This window comes from Branchiostoma belcheri, unplaced genomic scaffold, assembly GCF_001625305.1.
Source record: "Branchiostoma belcheri isolate BF01 breed outbred unplaced genomic scaffold, Haploidv18h27 scaffold287, whole genome shotgun sequence".
NCBI lineage: Eukaryota > Metazoa > Chordata > Leptocardii > Amphioxiformes > Branchiostomatidae > Branchiostoma > Branchiostoma belcheri.
Genome location: NW_017803895.1, coordinates 107,793 through 128,838, shown reverse-complemented (window position 1 = coordinate 128,838; position 21,046 = coordinate 107,793). Strand labels below are relative to the sequence as shown.

Sequence of the window (21,046 nt, the reverse complement as noted above, 5' to 3'; positions counted from 1 at the left end):
ATCATGCGGGGGCCACGTGTAGAACAGCCAATCAGAAGACAGTAAATACACGCGGAGAGTTCGAAATCTTCCCGGGTTCTAAAACCTCCTCCTCTCCTTGTCGGATGCTTGGAGAGACGGACGTCTTTTTTTTCTCCCCCCACCCTTGCCCTATAAACTTGTAGTTGCCAGTTCCTATCTTAACTTCAGCTTATTTCTCAACTTGTTGTGGTGGCCTTTGTTAGGCCGTTTGTACAACAAGCTGGGCGGATTCCCTTCGAATTCTCAGACTTTTCCCGACTAACACCGTCTCTGCGGGTATTGTGATCCACAACAGGGTGCATGACTTGTTCGACGACGGCGGCCGGGCGGGTTGCCGAGGATACGAGTAGTTTCCACCCGTTATATTGACCCAGAACAGCTCCCTCTTGAAGAATAACAACCCGACATTTTGTTATTATCATTCGATTGCCCACACGTATTTTGCAGCTGTTGTTATATGGTGCGAACTTGAAGTCACAGAAACTGGCAGGTAGGTTAGCGTTATGGCAATCTAGTCAGTCTGCTCAAGAAGCTCTGGAAATAATCGATATTAGCGGCATTTTAAGTATATTATACACTGTAATAGTCGGTGACTGAAATGTAAGTGCCCATGCCAGATACGAACCGGCTCGGTCAGTGTGACTCACCGAAACTTTGGGCAAGTACCTGAAACTGGGCTATTCCACTTTTCCCGTGTAGTGGGTGGATGGTGATTGGGAAAAAGTTAACATGCATCCTTATGCTGTATTTTGACAGGACTCGTGTCATCTATAGATGGGTTACTTTATGAAAATTTCTCAGTTTGTCGATTGTAAAAAATTATTTGCTTCAGTGCCTCGGCAGAAAATGTCATGATTGTCCTGATGCTGATAGCATAACTGAGTCCAAATGGATTTATATGCAGAAATTCAAGAATAGCTTTCTTTGTTTAAAATAGGACTGTCATTGGGTGGAGAATATGACAAATTTATATAATAGTTCATGCAGATAATGAGACATTGAGACATTTCTCTATTTGTCAATCATGAAGGTTAACATTATTTGCGAAGGTATGAAGTTGTTTAATATTACGTACATGTACATTCATGTTTAATATTACGTACATGTATATGTATGTGAAAAGTAATAATACAATATACGTCACTATTGAGTACCTGTTGCGACAGTATTAAATGAGCTTGAACTGTAATTTTCGAGACAGGAAACTGGACTACTCCACATTTTCCAATTTTTTGGTCAAGCCGCCCTCCCCGTCAATGTTCTTAGGGGTCGAATTTTACTTCAGGGAGTCAATGAAACAAATAAAAACATTTACAACAAGTAAAATCTGAGATTTTATACCTCCGGGCTTTTTATTGTATATTTCTATATGTTGTTTGTTACGTATAGTTGATGGTGTTGAATTTTATGTGTTTAGCGTTCCAGGTTGTGTTAACACAGGTCAACATTTTCATCTGCAGCCCATAACATGTACCCATGAACTTATGAAATTCTATTTAATCTGCCGCAATGAACTCGTAATGAAACTCAGAATGACAACCGGAACCGTTAAATCAGACGGTCACTTCCTCCATTTTCCGCCAATTCTTCGTATAAATCGGGGAAGTAAAGGTCTGATCCTCGGTAAAAATGCACGCCGAGAACGTCTGAGACCGTATACCGCGGTATTTGTAAGTTAGTAGTCGTAATATACGCCGAAAACATCCAAAACAAAGATTGCGCAAGAGTACGTTGACCCCTGACCCATTGACCAACCCGGAAGTTGCTGCCGATCACGCGTCCTATGAACGCGTACTAAAAATACCCTCCAAACAACATTTGTTGCGCCTCGCATACAGAAGATGTATGTGCACAACAATTGTTGCGCGCCGCAAGACTAAGAATTTATTGAGACCCGTCACCCCTCTGTGCGACTGTGGACGAGACCGACTATATCTGACACACGCAAAAGATCGACGGTCGCGACCCACTTTCTCACTCAAGGGGTGTTCTGGGGCCATCAAAAGGCTCCATTTTCACGCCCGAAAACACATATACAATAAAAACAAAAGAACGTGCATCATCTGCAGCCCGATAGCAAAACATATACCGAGTCTCAAAAGAATCTGTCCACTCAAACGCGAGGAATCGCTGCGAACGTGAAATTCTAAAACTCTCACAAAGCCCTTCCGCGGAAGGATGTCTCCTCCCCCGGAGGCAAAAACTCATATATTTCATGGAGGTATGAGATCTCCGAATTCTTGTTTGTGACATGCATTGTACCATGTGCAATTGCCGTGCAATAAAGTTCTTCTAAAAGTTCTTCTGCCTCCTGTCCCCCCGCCACAGGTCACTGTTTTCTACACCGGCGCCAAACGGACTGACTATGACGATGGGACAGTGAAAGACTTGGTTCTGAACCTTCTGCATCATGGCAGAACGTAAGTTACATATTCCTATATGTATACAGAGGAAATAGATTGATATGTTTTTTTCCATACCATAGGGGTATGGATGCTGTTTTCCCTCATGTTTCTACTCCTCCTGTCGTTTCGTTAAATATGGAATTTATTTATATCTAGCAATGGTCACTAGCGTTTTTCTACGTATGTTTTTATACAGGCCTTTAAAATGTGTTTTTTTATATTATTTTTTGTGTCATTTCCATGTACACTGGTATTTAACCCAAATCCCATACACAAACACACTCAAGCATACACGCGCGGGCTCATGCACATATAATTATGCATTATGCATAAATATGCATGACGTCATTTTATGACGTAACCGGTGTTGCTATGGGCATTATAAGATTTAGTACACCCTAATATTCTGTCATTAACACTTTTGGTAAAGTTATGTTGTATACCATTTAGTTTTCAGGGAATAATCTATCTAGACTGGCCAATAAAATCAAATTAATGACGTCATAATGACGCCATATTACGTCGTAACGACATAAAAATTTTAGTTATGATGAATTTTTACTAGTACACTATCCTTTGAAAATTTGGTGGTCATACGACATACCATTCTCGAGTTCTGAGGGAAGGGAGGGGGGGTCGAATGAGCCCCCCTGTCCCACTAAGCCCAAAAAAGCCCGGTCTAGATAGGGTTAAATGTTAAAACTTAATTGTACTTTTTTGTTGTGTGGCGCTGTTAATATAAGTTATAACATTGAGTGCAGCGTCACACTGTCTTTGTTATGTTTTCATGTTTTGATGAATTAAAAAAAACTCCTTTCCTCTGACGAACTGCCTCTCTTGTCTACAGGACACAAATTTGGCCAGTCGACCCCGCCGCTGTATATATACCTTCAGGAAATTCTCAACAGGTATCCAGACGGGGGACAGATTCTGAAGGTGAGCAAAAATGCATTATGTATATATTGTTTCAGTAAGGATATGAATACCGCTGAAAAAGGTACGGATATATGAATGGAACATATTAATAAAATACCACAAAGAGAGAACAGATCTTTATAATCTGATACAAACTATGTTCCCCTTATTTAATATGCATCCAAGCTGTACAGATAAATTTATATTTCGAATGAGCTTAGACAAACCTTCTATATTGAAACATACCTGTTCTTACCTTTTTGCCATTACTAAGAAACAACAAGAAACCGAATTTACTTGATTGTAGCTACTTGACGGTGTATATAGAAGAACTTTATATGTAACGTTATCTATATCCCATCCTTTTGTTGTGACCTGTACTAAAACCCAGTGGGTTTGTGTGTACAATAAAGGTCTTCATTCATTCATTAATAAAATTCATATTTAATCCGACGGCCTGGTCAGGTCGAAACACTATGACGCCCTTTCATGTCAACATTTCTATTCAGTAAAGGTACTTTTTTTTTTAAATAAACGTAAAAATCATCAAGGTTATTAACAATTACCGGCATTCAAACTTGGTTACACATTAAGATCGAAAATACTGATTGGCTTTATAAAATTGCTACAGGAAGGACAACATTTTTGTAACGTTCACATAACAGACATTAAATACAGATAACAATTCATGATCATGCATGATCATGATCAGATAACAATTCATGATCATACATGATCAAATAATTATCTAAATAATCAAATGATTATTTAGATAATCATATATGGGATACTGCTGTTCTATTCACTTCTTGTATATTTGTTACTTCTGCTTTTCTTTTTATGATCATGAAACATGTTCCTTTCCCCCTACCAGGAGTTGATACAGAACGCCGAGGATGCCGAAGCCAGCGAGGTGCGGTTTCTGTACGACAGGACCCAGTACGGCACCCGGACACTCCACTCTCCCAAACTTCTGGCGCCGTACCAGGGCCCGGCCTTGTGCGCCTACAACGACGCCTGCTTCACCGAGCAGGACTGGAACAACATCCAGAATACAGCCAGGAGCGTGAAGAAGGGCGACCCCATGAAGATAGGACGATTTGGGCTGGGATTCAACTCTGTGTACCATCTTACAGGTAGGACCCATTGTATGGCTAAAAGTCGGGGGGAGGCGATAAATCCCGACATGCATTGCGGTAACGGTAATTGATATATATGAGATCGCGTTGTTGCATTCCAAAACGTGCTATTCCAAATCATGTTTTGGAATGGACCACGTGTTGGAATGCAACCGGAATTCCACACGTTGTATTCCAAATCATGGCGCAGCTGGAGCACGATTTGGAATGTTCCAAAACGTGACCGGCCACTCTGTCAATCACGAATGATTGACGGAATGGTGAATAATTATTCATACCGAAGGCACGTTATGGAATATTCCGAAATATGCTTCAGACAAAGGCACGAAATGGAATATTCCAAAACGTGCTCAAGACACGTGGACTTGGGAAATGGATTCGACAACAACAGCGGAGTTGCTGCTGCTTTGTTTAAACATGACGAATGTTTAGATTGTGACAGGGGTGGTCGCCGCAGTTGCGTGTGAGCTTTTACCATGCTTCCGCCAGCAAACGCTTAATATATATAATAAATAAAGACAATATATACAATGGTTATTGTTCGATTATGAATTATACCGTCGGATGAACCTAATGTTGATGGCTTTGTTAGGCATTGAATGGAAGATCCGGCGATACGACATTATTGGTTTAAATTTGGGCTCGCCTAGTCTTAGGCCACGCGCCCTGTTGCCCAATTTTTTTTTTTATATTCCAACATGTAATCATAATACGTGGTGGTGGCACACGTACTCAAGTTTTATCAACTTATATTAATGCCGCTACCAACACATGGGACAATACAATACTAATTTTCACCTGAGCGAAGTGAGGAAAGTCGTGCGAAGTGCCTTTCCCAAGGGCACAAGATCGGTAGCATGTCAAGACTCGAACCCGGGACCTCTTGGTTTCAAGTCGAGCACTCTGCCGCTGCGCCACACGCCCCACTAAATTTGCCAACAATTAAAGGGACCTCAATAATCCTGGGGATCCCAGATGTCCCAGAACACCGGCGGGAGGTTCGTTCGATGAGGCCCGTGGCTGCTGCTGGGTCGCGCCGGAGGACGTTGTCCCCAGCAGCTGCAGGTTTTCTGTAGCAGTCTTATATGTACTGCGGGATGATGAAGTCATCCCTACACTCCAACGCCTGCGCAACAAAAATTGCGTACTGTAGCGCTGTGCAGCAATATGAAAATGGAATCTGTGACTTTTTTTGTCCAATTGACAGCATTTGGTTAGGACACAACGTTGACAGTAAAGTCTGATGAACATCTCAGTGTAATAGCATGTCCAAAATTCTGTGCTATATCTTGGTTCTAGATCTCCCGATGATCGTGAGCGGACATCACGTCGCCATCTTTGATCCACACGAGGACATCTTCCGCATAGACGGCGTTCGGCAGAAAGGCCGTATCTGGCACCTACAGGAAGATGCTGAGGAGATCCAGAGCCTACAAGACCAGTTCTCTCCTCTCAAAAACCTCTTCGAGGGTGCCGAAGATCCCTTCAAGACCGGATTCTTCCGCGGGACGATCTTCCGATTTCCCTTGAGACAGACGCCATTAAAGATTTCCAAGACTATCTATAACTATCAGAAAATCGTGGACTTGTTTGACTCCTTCAAGTCAGATGGCGACATTGTCCTGCTGTTCCTGCATCACGTACGGTCTATCAAACTGATGACCAGAGAAGAGTCAGGCCACATCGCCACAGACTATCGCGTTTCCATGAGCAGCCAGTCTCAACAAGAAGAGGAAACCCGTTTCACAGCTGACGTGAAAGACTCCCTAGCAGTACCGATAGACAACCGGGAGACAGTCGTCAATACCAGACAGTTCTCAATGGCGGTGGACGCATACGGTTTACCTACACGAAACTGGCTGGTCACAAACTACGTGAAGGGACGGGGGATCTCAGAAGAGGCAAAGAAGCTGTCTGAAGAGCTCAGCTTGCTCCCCTGGGTAGGAGTGGCGATGCCGCTGTCCGGTGGCACAAACATTGAAGGTCGAACCTTCTGCTTCCTGCCGCTGCCTGCAGGACACGAGTCCACCGGCCTGCCTGTCCACGTGCACGGCTTCTTCGGCGTCAGCGACAACAGGAGGAGTCTGAAGTGGACAGGGACGGACCAGAAGAGCGACTCCGCAGCAAGGTAGGATTTCTCGTTATTATCTCCGTGAAAATGCGGTATTGTTACTCCTTGTAAGAAAGCACATCTCTAAATTCTAAAGGTGTATTTCTTATATTGTCTTTTACGGCGCCAGGAGGAAAAGGCTGTTTAAGACACGCTTCCCTTCATCTTTGCAAGAAATATGAGAAAGCGGGTGACCCGATGAAGTAATCATCTCAGGAAATCCTCTGACAAGTTCAATTTAATACCTGTAGCTAAACCTTTGTTAATGTATTACATTATAATCTTCACAACTGCCCCCATCAAAACGTCCTATTTTAGATGTCTGTTCATACTGTTATCAACAAAGAAAAACAGAGCCTTTCCTTTCTCCTGTTCAGGTGGAACGAGGTTCTCGTACGGGAGATCCTACCCTCTGCCTACGCCCGCCTCATCACCGACGCCACGCAGTACTGTAAGAAAGACGCCCTCTACGCGGCGCTCCCAGACAAGCAACACACGGCTCAGCACTGGGATAGAGCTCTCAATCCGTTCTTCAAGGACGTTCTCACTCAGAAGGTTGTGTGGACACCAGCAAATGGTGAGAAGTGGATCACGCCGAGAGATGCAGTCTTCAACAGGACGTCTGTTCCAACTGCACAGGATAGCACAGGGGCAGAAGACAGTGGAGAGCTGTGGAGGCAAGCGTGGTCGACAGATGACTGAGAGCGGTGAAGATGATGATGATGATGATGATGATGATGATGTTCCAACTGCAGTTCTAGAGTACCTGGTCGGTGCCGGACTAGATGTGGTGACGCTGCCAAAACACGTCATGCAGGCAATCGACGACACGTTCTCCCGCTCTTGTCTCAACGAAGTCACCCCAGAGCTGCTGAGGACAACCATGAAGAGAACGGGCGTGCAAAACGGTTCCAGAAAGCACAAACTGGCCTGGCTACAGTACGCGCTTGACGACAAGAACTATGACGCAATGGAAGGGATTGAACTCCTTCCATTGGCCGACAAGACTTTCACAACGTTCTCAAAAGACGACAAAACGATCTTCATAGAATCTGAACAGCATCCCAGAACTCTTCTTCCGGGACTCGAGAGGCGTTTCCTTGACACGGGCATCAACAAACCTACTCTACACCATCTGCAGATGGCTGCGACAGAGGTAGACAAAAAAGGTACGTACTCAAACCTTACAGATATTGGGCTTCTATTAGTATATATTATAATTGGTTTATGGGTCAAACACTACCCTTGCAATCGCAGCCTATTATAGTGCTGAATAGATGCATGGTTTACAATCACATAATACACATAATACATATAATATATTTCCCCCACATTTTTGTGGAACTGTCACATTTTATATAGTGTATTCATTAACCTTTTGTACTATAAATGTGTGTGTCTGTTTGTGTATTTGTATCTTTCAATGACAGTGATAAAAGGAGAAAAACCTTTTTGAATAGTCTCTAACATTTTCCTCCTGACAGCCCGCACCCCTTGCCTCAACCTGCGTCATCTCACCCCGCAGCTTGTTGCCACTCACCTGAGAGACGCACTGCCACCTGATTGGTTGCAGGTAAGTCATGTGACTTGGCACCCCGCGCGTTCGCAGCAGCCTTCCGTGGAATGGTTAGCCCAGCTGTGGCGCTATCTACGAGATCACTTTCCCAACGATCTCAGCCCCTTCGTCGGCCTTCCTATTCTTCCCGTAATGAGCAAGACTCGACTGGTCCGACTCGAACAGCCCTCGAGAGTGATCCGTCCCAAATATGGCGAAACGACGATACCTGACGTCATCAAGAGCCTAGTCCGTGACGTGGACGCCACAGTGCTTGAGGACGCGCCATCTTACCTGAACCACCCGAAGCTTGAGGAGTTCATTCACCGCTGTACCCCATCAGGGCTTCTCAAGCTCCTGCTTGTCGTCGGAGCGAACAAAGTGGTCCCAAAGGTCAATACATTGAATCCCGAAGCTAAAGGCGCGTTACTGACTTTCTTTGCCAAAGGTGAGAACTTAAACGACAAGGAGCATGGACTGCTGGCCAAACTACCCATCTTTCAAGCTGTTGATGACACAAACTTGAAACCAAGATACCTGGCAGCCTTGGATCCCGAAGGAACGATGCGACAGATCGCCCCAGACCTGACTACTGACCCCCTACCTGAAGGTTTATCCTTTCCCACAACAGTCATCGTCACTAACGACCTGGAATCACAGACTCTTGGGCGTCTTGTTGGTCTCCAACAACTGAGTACAGCACAGCTTTTGGCGCGGATGATAGAGAAGGTTCGCCGGGGCGACTACACAACAGAACACGCGGACTCTCTTATGCTGTGGATTCTCAGGAATCTCCACACTTTAAAGTCCAAGGATTCGAACATCGTCAACCAAATCCAAACTTTGGCATTCGTGACGACCAACAGTAACACCAAAGTGACCCCCACCGAGCTGTTCAACCCCGAAGAGGCGGTGTCCGATGTGTTACTGGGTGAACCAGTCTTCCCAGGACCACCATATGAGAACAAGATCGTACTGACATCTCTGCTGGAGCTTGGGATGAGACGGAACCTATCTGCACACGACATTCTACGCAGTGCTAAGAATGTACAGACCTTCTATCAATCTGGAAAGTTGACCCTGTCTGATGCAAAACGAAAGGCCGTTGCAATCATGTCCGTACTTTCTCACGGAATGCTCATCACTCCCGTCAACGGCGCACTCCTTAAAGCTGCCCTAATGGACGTGAACTTCTTACCGGTCTGCTCAGAAAGACCCAAGTCCTATCTGGCAGGTCTGCAATGGTATCCTGAGAAAAGCAAGGCCGTATTTGTAAGCCCAAGAGAGGCTCGAGGTTTGGAGTGTGCAGAGCTGGTCGGCGCGACCATGCCGATTGTTGATGGGAAGACATCTGATGATTTCATCTCTGCTTTTGGATGGAACAAGAACAGATTGCCGATCGAGAAAGTCGTCGGGCAACTCAGAACGGTATGTACCCATTACACCAGGCCACCACACCTTCCCAAGCACCATGTTGTGCAGATGTTGACCGAGATCTATCAGCACATTGACGCAAGGTTGGAAGCAGGAGAGAAAGCTGTCCTACAGCCACTGTCTTCTCCAGAGTTCCCTCCCTGGATCTGGCAGGGTGACGGGCTCGCAGCACCGAATGCAGTGGCGCTGATCTGCCCGTTCAACATCACACTTGACCTTGCACCATACAGATTCATTCTGCCCGAGGACTTTCGTGACTTCAAGCAGTTGTTCAGGAACGCTGGCGTCAAACAGAATCTCGACAAAACGGATCTGGTGAAAACGTTGCATGAAATTCAATCGGCGCGGAAAATGTCGTCAGAAAGAGATCTGAAGTTATCTGTGGACATTATAGGTTGGTTAGTCAGCCACCCAGACATCCTTGAAGAGGTACGAGACGACATATTAGTTCCCATAGCAACGAAGGACAGCCGTCGTCTGACATTGGCACCTGTGAGCGAGTGCACGTACAATGATGTATCTTGGAGCGATGCACAGGATTTACTAGAGGATGAAGAATTCAAGCCTCTCCACAAACTGATACCGTTAGACACAGCACAACTGCTCGAGGTGCCATCTCTCAGCCAGAGGGTCGTCAGTGCCGAGGAGTTCGGGTTCGACCAGTGTGGGCAGCACGAGAAAGTCACACAGCGTCTTAAGAACATATTGAACGACTACCCCGAGGGAGCTGGGATCTTCAAAGAACTCATTCAAAACGCAGACGACGCCGGAGCAACGGAAGTGAAGTTTCTTGTCGATTGGCGGAAGAACGAAAACTCTAGAGAGGATCTGATCGACCAAGGCATGCAGGTGTGCCACGGACCGGCACTGTGGGCGTACAACAACGCCACGTTCAGCGAGGAGGACTTCAAGAATATCCAGAACCTAGGAGGGCAAACTAAGCTGGAGGCCCTCGAGAAGGTGGGCAGATTTGGGGTTGGCTTCAATTCTGTGTACCATGTTACAGACGTCCCAAGTTTTGTCAGTGGAAGTCGAGTCCTTTTCTTTGATCCACACGCCACGCACCTCTCAAAACACATCAAAGATAAGTCTAGACCAGGAATCGGACTTGACTTACAGAAGAACACAAGGCTGGTAAGCAGGTTCAAAGACCAATTCCAGCCTTTTCAGGATGTCTTTGGTTACAGCACCAGTACCCCCTACAACGGAACGCTGTTCAGGCTCCCGTTAAGAACACCACAGGAAGCAGCCGAAAGTGAGATCAGCGACGTGTCGTACAGCAAACATGGCAATGCAAACATGAAAAGCCTGATCAGAAGTTTCAAGGAAGGCCTGAAACCTCTCCTACTCTTCACCCAGAATGTCGGACGAGTAACGATGTACACCCTGGCAGAGTCCGCAGACCCGTCAAGAATGGCTGAAACGTTCCACGTCTCAAAGTCACCTGTGAAATATTTACGGGAGATGCAGATTCTGTCCCCTTCTCACAAGTTGACCGACAAATTCCAAATCCAAAGCAACTGTCTGCTGGCGACGTCAGACATCATGAAACGCCAAGGGACCAACAGAATGAAGGAGTGCCTGGAAACATCCATGGTAGTTAAGGTAACCTGCCGAGAGGGTACGGGCAACGCCGAGAGTGAGAAGTGGATCATTTCGTCCTGCATGGGCTCATCGGCATCACTGAAGTTAGCTTTGTCAGACAGAGGAAGGAAAATCGGACTTGTTCCATGCAGCGGTGTGGCGGCGTTGCTGAAGTCAAGTGATGACAGCCATCCGAACACCTCCATGGATAATCCCCCAAACGGAGAGGTGTTCTGTTTCCTACCCCTGTCTATCAGAACAGGCCTGCCTGTCCACGTGAACGGCAGTTTCGCTGTGGCATCCAATCGCCGAGGACTGTGGGAAGAGACGAGCACCGACCGGAACGACCTGAAGGTGGAGTGGAACAAGGCTCTTATGGAGGACGCTGTGTGTAAGGCCTACGTCACAATGCTTCTAGACCTCAGTGACATGGCAAAGAAAGGACAGCTAACTCCCTATCAGTACCACAGCTTTTGGCCTAACACCTGTCACATTCCAGGCACCACATACTACAGCGTCCTTTTGAAAGCCATCTACGCTGCCTTGTCATCCCGTGACAACCACCACCTCTGTTTGAATCCGAGGGACAGTGGTTGAGTTTTACATCGATGGTATTGCTTGATCCTGGGATCACCTTTTCTTCAGACGAAAACGTTGCCGCCAGGTGGGCTCTACAGCAGTGTCTTCCGAACTACACTGTCGTTGAGCTGCCCGAATGGGCACGGCAAGGATTCGAAGCAGCCGGATGTGTTGAGCTTCTCTCTGAGCACACATACACAGAGAAACGGTTCTACTCCGAGCTGTTCTTTCCCAGGATTCATGAGCTGTCTGAGGAAACACGGGATCCTCTGATGCTCCGTATATTAGGCAGGGAAAATGGAGAATACCATGACTTAATCAAAACTACAGCTTGCATTCCAACCAGCCCAAGAGGACAAGAATTGTCCTTTCCTGGAAAACTCGTACACCCCAATGGAAAACTTTCTGCGATGTTCCTACCGGAGGATCAGAAGTATCCACATGGATCCAAAGACACCTACCTGAAACCTTCCCGTCTGCAGGTGTTGACAGAACTGGGCATGTGTAAGGATGACGCGCCGTGGGACGTCGTCATAGAACGCGCAGAGTCAGTAGTTCGTTTGAACAAGGACAATCAGCATGAATCTCGCAAGAGAATTGTTGCCCTGATAGACTTCATCGTTGACAAAACGAGGAAGGAAAGGGACAGGAAAGTACTGGAGCAGGCAAGACGACAGCTGTCCACGGTTCCATTCTTACCATTCATGCAAAAGCCCCGTGAATGGCCATTTGAATGGAAAGGGTCTGAGTACCCCACAGACACCCTGCTTTCTGCCGTTGAACTCCAGCCGAGTAAGAACTGTGAGATTGCAGGCGTCTCCAGTCCAATAATGTGCAGTAGAATTGTTACAGGGAAGGGGAAACACAGCAGCACCTACACAGTGCCACACAGCCTTAGCAAGTTTCTTGGCCTGGAAGACAAATCTCCTGGCCTGCCTGAAACCTTAACAAACCTTCTGGCTATCATCGCCGTAGACATGGAGACTCTCTCGAAAGATGCTTTGGTTTGTACGAGAAAATCGTACCTCAAAACCTGTCAACACCTTCAAAAGTTTTGTGAGGGGTCAAAAGACAACGAGGATGAAGTAGCTACAAGACTGTCCAAGACTCCGTTCATCATGGGCCAGATGACGAAGAGATTTCTCCTCCCGTCAGACGTGTCCTTTGACTTGAAGTTCACTTGTGCGCCCTACCTGTACCGAGTACCAGATGAACTGGCCTCAGAACTCAGATCTCTCCTTAAGGTCTGCAACGTCAAAACAGCGTTTGAAGCATGTGACTTCATACGGGCACTTGACCACCTGAAGAAAGATAAAGGAAACCAGAGGCTGAGCTCCGATGAGGTCAACCTAGCACTGGAACTATTGAAAGCAGCCAGCGACCTGGAGGGGGAAGACATCAAAGAACAGGACCTTTGGATCCCGGACCAGAGTGGCGTGTTGCGCAGACCTTCTGAGGTATGTTACAATGACTGTGCCTGGATAGAACAGAAAGATGACATGGTGTTCTGCCATAAGGACATATCAAGAGGCCTAGCGGTGGACAAGTTGGGAGTAAAGCCTGTACGACTCAAGGCACTGGAGGCGTACTCAGACAACCTGTCTTGTTTTGGAACTGATTTCGGCCAGGTGGAAAAGTTGACCAACAGAATCAAACACCTGCTGGATGCTTATCCCTTCGACAAGGAGATCCTCAAAGAGCTGCTGCAAAATGCCGACGATGCCGGAGCAACGGAAATCCACTTCGTTTTCGACAAGCGTCAGCACGGCACCAAATACATCTTCGACGATAGCTGGACGGACCTACAAGGACCTGCCCTGTGTGTTTATAACAACAGACCTTTCACAGAGAACGACCTGATTGGCATACAGAACCTTGGACAAGGCAGTAAGGCACATGATCCGGTAAAGACTGGAAAGTATGGAGTCGGCTTCAACGCGGTCTACCACCTGACAGACTGTCCGTCCTTCATGACAGGAGGAGACACGCTGTGTGTTTTCGACCCGCAGCTCCGATTTGTCCCAGGAGCGAGTGTGGAGCATCCGGGACGAATGCTTCGTGGCATCGACGCGTACCTGAGAGAGCAATACAAGGATGTGTTCAACTGCTATCGCAATGACCAGCCTGGGTTTTCTTCTCAAGAAAACACCATGTTCAGATTCCCTTTGCGGACGGCGACGATGGCTAAAGCCTCCGACCTGAGTGACAAAGAAGTGACGGAAGACGAAATAATGGATCTCCTTCACAAGTTCAGAAGAGAAAGCTTTGAAGTCCTTCTGTTTCTCAACAGTGTGGAAATGATCAAGATCTCTATCATAGAGAAAGATGGAACCTCGCGGGAGTTCTATCACGCCGAAGCTCTCATTTCAAAGAAGGCAAAGCAAAACCGACGCAAGTTTGCGGACTACGTGGCTGAATGTGCTCACAGTGAAGCTCCTCTCCACGAAATGCCAACTCACCATGTCACATACAACTTGGACCTACGTGACAACAATAAGCACCAGGAGACGTGGATAGTTCACCAGAGAATCGGGTTTGAGAACAAGGACATCCCAAAAAGCATCAAAGAGGCCCACGAGGCAAAGGAGTTGGGTCTACTTCCAAGAGGGGGGGCAGCTATCTGCCACAACGACTGCAAACAGTCTTTTTCGTCAAAGGCTCCCAATCAATCAAGGAATTATCAGAAGTGTTACCATATGGGGCCCAAACGCGCATTCTGCTTCCTGCCACTCCCCATAGAAACAAAGCTCCCGGTCCATGTGAATGGCCATTTCGCACTGGACCACGAGGCTCGGAGAAACCTGTGGAGAGACGAGAATGGAGGGATGAAATCCGACTGGAACAAGACGTTGATCAAAGAGGTCATCGCTCCGGCGTACGCCGCGGTTCTTGACGCGAAACGAGCAGCAGACTTCGGAGTAGAACAGAAACCTTTCACAGTATCAATGGCACAGGACGTCAAGAGATCGCTGGAGTCGTATCACGATCTCTTTCCATCCGTCTCAAAAACGACTGATGAGTGGAAAGACCTGTCGTTAGCTTTCTATCAGCACATCGATCGCAAACATCTTCACGTTTTGCCGGTGCTACGGTCTACACATCACGATTGCAAACCACGAAGCCGCCGCCACCACCAGATGACATTAGAATGGCTACCACCGACAGGATCTGGAAGAGATGAGGCATTTTTCAACACATTGAAGTACGATGATGCTGGAAACACGGCGGTTGGGAGCAATATAAAGCCCAGAAAACAGGTAGTGATAGAGAGCCTCCTAGCCTTAGGGTTTAACCTGCTAGCCAGTCCAATAAGGATTCTTCGCGACTTTCAGGAAGCTAAAGTTGACGTAAAAGAAGTAAAGCCAGAATCTGTGGTGGACTTTCTTCAGACGTACGCAGACGACGACCCGTTGTGTCGTATTGGAGTGTCACTTCCTGCCCAGGTGTCCAGCACTACTTTCAAGGAGCCAGAGAACCTTCAAGTGGTCCTTCACTACTGTTTGTCACGCACACTAGACGAAAACAAGAAACACAAACTACATGGCGTTCCCTTGCTTCTGACGACAGACAAACTCCTGAGAGTCTTTAATCTTTCTAACCCCGTGTTTGCCACACACTATGCGGACCTCGTCCCAAGTGCGCCAGATTTGTTTGTGGACTGGTCATGCCTCTCGGACCTACCACGTCAAGACACTGATAAGTCCGTTCTTTCTTTCGATGTCGAGGCTTTGTGTAACCTGCTGCCACGTCAACTGAACGAGAGTGTATTCAGACAGGGGAACACTGTTGAATGGAATCAACAGTCTCCCCCGCAATATTGGATATATCGTCTTTGGCACTTCCTCGATCATGAAATGCAAAGACAGAAGTTTTTCGAACGGGACACCTTCTTTCATAAGATCAACTCTTTGTTTGGAAACTGGTCTGTCTTGCCGACTTGTACACATTCACCGGTGATGGAACGTCACCGTAACTCAAACTGTTATGTAGTCCCTCCTCTGCAACCAGGGAAACCTTACCTGGTCCCACTGTGTAAGGCAGACACTGTCGTCACGTTTGATGTCGGAGCCTCACATCTACAGCAGATCAAGGTGGCAAAAATCATGCGCAATCTCCATTGCCTGGAGCTGAACACACTCTGTTTTCGTGATCACCCGGAAAAGCCACCCAACGACAGAACAGTACAATTGGCAAGACGTTTTGTCTCATCTCTCACAAACCATGTAGGGATTTTACGAGTTTTGACCTCACTTCTTGTGCAAGGAACCGCTTCAATTACGGATCCTCTAGACCCCGACGACGCAACAGAACTGTTGAAGTATTATGAAGAAGAAGTAGACAAGCTCAAAACTGATCCAGCGAATCTGCGGATGTTGCGCTCGTTGCCCCTATACAAAACAATCCACAACAAACTCATCAGTCTTATCAACACACACCAGTGCCACGTGTTGCCGGTAGGAATACCAACAGCTGGCATGGATGAGTGGATAGATCGGTCAAACGATGTCTTTTTGGAGAAGAACTCCAACCTCAAGAAGCTACATACGGCCTTGGGGTGTTCAGGAATCACAGAGGCTGAGGTGTACCAACAGTACATCTTCCCAAACATGGGTCACCTGAGTGATGACGCAGTGATGGAGCATCTCAGATATCTAAGAGATTTGGTGCAGACGTCGCCAAAGGATGCACGTCAGTCTCTCATACAAAGGCTAAAACATCTGCCCATCATACCATCACATGGAGGTAGACGTCCTGTTAGCGACTTCTACGACGACACCCATCCAGTGTTCCGTGAAATGGTCCCAGTAGAGAAGTTCCTGCCTGAGTGCTATCGTTGTGGCGGGGAAGAAGAAGAGCTACAGGATTGGAGGCAATTCTTCATCAAAATTGGTCTTAACGACAAGGTAACAAAGACCATGTTCCTACAGTATGCAAGAGATGTTGAACGCCTGGCGAAGGTACCCACAAGCGGAAATAGTCAGTTGACACGGAAGTCAGAAGTTTTGGTTAATCACTTCTTCACAGTGGAGAATTTGTCGGAAGGAAGTTTCATTGAAGAAGTTTCTGGTATCAGGTTCATTGCACCTGTAAAGGCCGAAAGTGCTCTGATCGAGCTGCACAGTCAATATGGAGCCAAGGGAGACGTCTTGCCTTTTGTTTGCTTCAAGGACTCAGTGCCAGAGGACGAACAAGAGCTTTGCTGGACCAGGGCGAATCTCCTACCCAACGATGTGGCCCAAGAGTTACGGAGAGGAGATGCTGAGGGCTTGCGTCGTCGACTTGGCATCCAAGCACAGCCATCAATAGATACAGTTACTAGCCACGTCACACATCTTTGCCAACATCTGGCCCAACAAAAAGCCACGGAGACGGAAGAGGGAGCAAACTCACCCTCAGCCTGTAAAACTCTTTGGAAGGTGATGCTGAAAGTCTACGCATTCCTGTCAGAGAAAGCCACTGATGGCGGTTCCTTGAAGGAGAAGTTAGGAAACGTGCCATGCATAGTGGTTGAAGAGGGCAGAAGACTCGTTCCACCGAACCAAATTGCGATCACACTCGAGCAAAGTCATGAGATTCGGCCATACCTGTATGGTATGCCCATGGAGCTAGGGCCATACAACAAGCTTTTTGTTTCACTAGGGGCTCCAGAGAAACCAACTCCAATGCAATACGCGAAAGTCCTCCACGATCTGTATGCTTTGTCTAAAGGCGAACCATTGGACCCGAATGAGAAGATCGCCACATACATGGCCGTTTCTGGATTGTTCCGTTCTTTGAAACCTGAGTCACTTATCCCTTTTGGGGGAGGACAACAGTCGCAAACACAAGACACTGAGGATGCTTTTCAAAAGTTAAAATGTCTGTACCTCCCCAGCCAGAAAGAAAGACTGCAAAAGTCTACCGACCTTGTTTTCGACGATGCCCCACAGTTCACAGACAGAGTCAAGGATGGCTTTATCTACACACTGTTGATTCGCCTAAAGAATTGTAACTTGTCTGATGATGAACACGAACTGATCAATCGACTGCCACCTCAGCTCAGGCCCAAGAATCTTAGCTCCCTCGTACAGGAACAACTTTGTGACGGAGATGAGCAGATGGCTTGTGTGATGGGCACTAATTGCGTACTGGAGTCAAAAAATGTCGTCATTGTTCTTGAGCGCCCACTTTCAACAAGCCATAGTTCGTCTAGCGAAACATGCCCTCGGCGAAAGATGTGACGACAAGAAGGTCCTGGACGCTGTAGAAAAGTTCGCGTCGTCCATTACAGTCTGCTGCAAACGAGAGCTGATCACACGCCTTGTGTACAAGGAATCACAGGAGCAAATCAAAGACAGCGACGGGACGTCCTACTGTTTCATTAAAGACAACACCCTCTACGTAGCACACACAGACGCAGCGTCTGAAGAGTACGAGTCTTTTCTTTGTGAGCTAGCTGAGGTGATCAACGATGGTCTTGGGCGTCCACTGGTAAACCTCGGGCCCCTCTCGATGGTTTTGAGTGTCAAAGATCCATCTGATATTCCAAAGAAACTTGATAGGGCAAAGATAAAGCGTTACACTTCGGGTGAGCAAGATGACTCTCCTCTTCCAACTCTCGGCACTCCCATCCCGGAAATATTTCACCACCTTCTGACGAGCAACCTGGCTCACTACTTCACTCCTGGTGACTATGTGGGGTTTGAAGTGTACGATCCAGACTTAGAGGATTCGTCGGAGGAAGAAGAAGAATACACTATGACATTTCTGTACGCACAAGTCATCAAAGAAGCGCCTGCAGATATGGATCTCAAGTTCGGTCTCGGCAGGAAATATGTCATAAATGTCGGACACACAAGAACAGTGAGCGCAGCAGACCTTTACAAGTTTTGCCGTCCCAGCGTGTCAGGGCCGCTCGTTCCGTTCGAAGGGGAGGCAGACGAAGAAGCTAATTCAGCAGCTAAACCACCTCAGAGTCTTGAAGATGCAATGGAAGAGGTGAGCAACATCTTGGAGGAAGCATGGAAGCTTCCAGAAAATGAGAGAAAGAAGGTGGTGAGACGCCTCTATCTCCAATGGCACCCGGATAAGAACCCTGACAACGTCGAGTTGGCTACTGAGGTGTGCAAACACATCCAGGCCGAGATCAGCAGGCTTGAGAAGGGTCTTCCTAGGAGGACGGGAGGATCCGGAGGGGCTGGGTCTGGAGGCAGCGGCTTTGGTTTCGGAGGAAGAGGGTCTGGGTCTGGAGGATTTGATTTCGGAGAAAGTAGCTTCAGCAGCTCCTTTAACAGGTGGAACTCCCATGCCAGATCCCACCGCCGCCAGAGGGAGCAGTTCCACAAACGCTACAAAGGCGGAAACTTTAGAGGCTGGCAAACCCGCTCAGGCCAGTGGGTTCCCCCCAGGACCGCTGGAGACGGCTTCCCTAACCCGCGGGAGGCGGCCCGCTGGCATCGCCAGGGTACAGCAGACCTACAGGCTGCCAGGGACAACCTAAGCGGCCCTGGCACCTCCTTTGAGTGGACGTGTCTGATGTGCCACCAGGCGGCAGAGAAAGCTCTGAAAGCTGTGCAACTGGGAAAGTTTGGAAAGTACGAGATGATTCACCAGATAGGAGGCATGGCGAAGGTACTTGAGGCCAGCTGCGGGGATGAACTGACCGGTGTCGGCGATGCCGCCATGGAGCTGTCGTCCATCGGGTCGTACCTCGGGTGTGATGACGTGTACCTGCGGGCCCGCTACCCCAACCTCCACCCGGCACCGAGAGTTCCTCACGACGCGTTCACCCGTCAGCACGCGGAAACCGCCGTCCGCCTGGCGCAGACTATACTGGACAGGACGGTGGACGTATGGAAATAACTAGAAACTAACTAACTAATGACGTACAAAACATTAGTCATTTAGGTTTGAATGCACCCCAAAAGTCCCAATTATACAATTTTTAAGGGACGTATGCCAAAAGTGTGAATTTCTGTTGGTATATATCTGACGCACATGTACAGAAAATTTCTGACTGTTTGGGTTTAATAGCAAGGCTCTAGTCCAAAATATACGCTGTTTGTCTGAAAATGGCCACAACAAACAAACAAACAAACAATTCCAAAATCCTGTATCAAAAAAGTGAATAAAGCCCTGGATTATTTGCCCACCCTATATCCATGCCACGCTCTATGTCATTTTGGCCAAAAATGAAGAAACTGAATCCATTTATTAATTAACAAAATAGTTGAGCAAGGAGGAAAAACGCGAGAAAAAACATTATATTTCTATTTCATCCTTACCTCTGGCATGGGGCGAGAGGGATTTGAAACCATCCCAGGATTCCTTGCAATACACATTCCAGAGATGGCTGACTGTAAGCAACAAGCATGAGTCATCTTGCATTTGACAGTGCAACAACTAATTACAATTTAAATCAGTAAATTTAATTTTCTTGAATTGTCAAAAGGATGAAGTAGTCTATGAGAGTGCCTGAATTTTGCATCATTTGAAATTGTATGATTAACACTGGTGAACCATTGATGAAAATATTCACTTTGAATATAGTATCCCAACTACAGTGCGTTACTGCAAACAATATTGATGTATGACATGATGCTGCTTGTGTCATATCATGAAAAACTGCACCAAAAAGCACCCATGAGAAAGTGAAGAAAATTATATTTTTGACGATTATTATAAAGAATATCAAATATTTTCCTTTACTTTCCCATTTTTTTGTGCATTTTGGTTTTTCTGATGAACAAACAGTATCATATCATAAATTTACATCATGAGTTTACCATTGTATCTAATATGTGTCTCGTTAAGATCCTAACTATAAATCGGCCTGCTTTCTAATGGTAGAAGTTATCATAGAAATATCAAGATATGCTCGCAATGACAAATGGTTCATAAGGACAAGATACATTGCTATAGGTGGTGAGATACATTGTTCCCAGTTTTATTTTGTTTAACAAACTAGACTAAGGTTTGCGCAGATCTTAACGAGATCTACATTTTTTGTAATATAGGCCACACCGACTTAATTCTATGGATGACATCCACGCGCGCATTGATTTTCGCCTGTTCTCAAAAAAAAAAAAGATCACGTCCTCCGAGGCTCAGACCTGGCTCTAGTCCTGGGTAGTCCATGGTAGTTAGCGACAATACGGAGTCGGACACCCAGGCTACCGAAGCTCTACGACTCAAGAACTCACTACATACGTACAGTGCCGATTCATAAGTTCCGCAAAAAGCTGGCCTGTCGTATACGTCGCTATGTACTGCCGCAAATTCACAATACCAGCTTTGCATTCCTGTGGTTTAGTAGCATTTTTAT

The 21,046-nt window shown here is 46.7% G+C and overlaps 1 pseudogene; it reads left to right on the top strand.

Moving 5' to 3' along the window:
* The first annotated feature begins 354 nt into the window (after nt 1-354).
* Nucleotides 355-19,584, top strand: LOC109472861 (annotated as a pseudogene).
* Nucleotides 19,585-21,046: the final 1,462 nt, after the last annotated feature.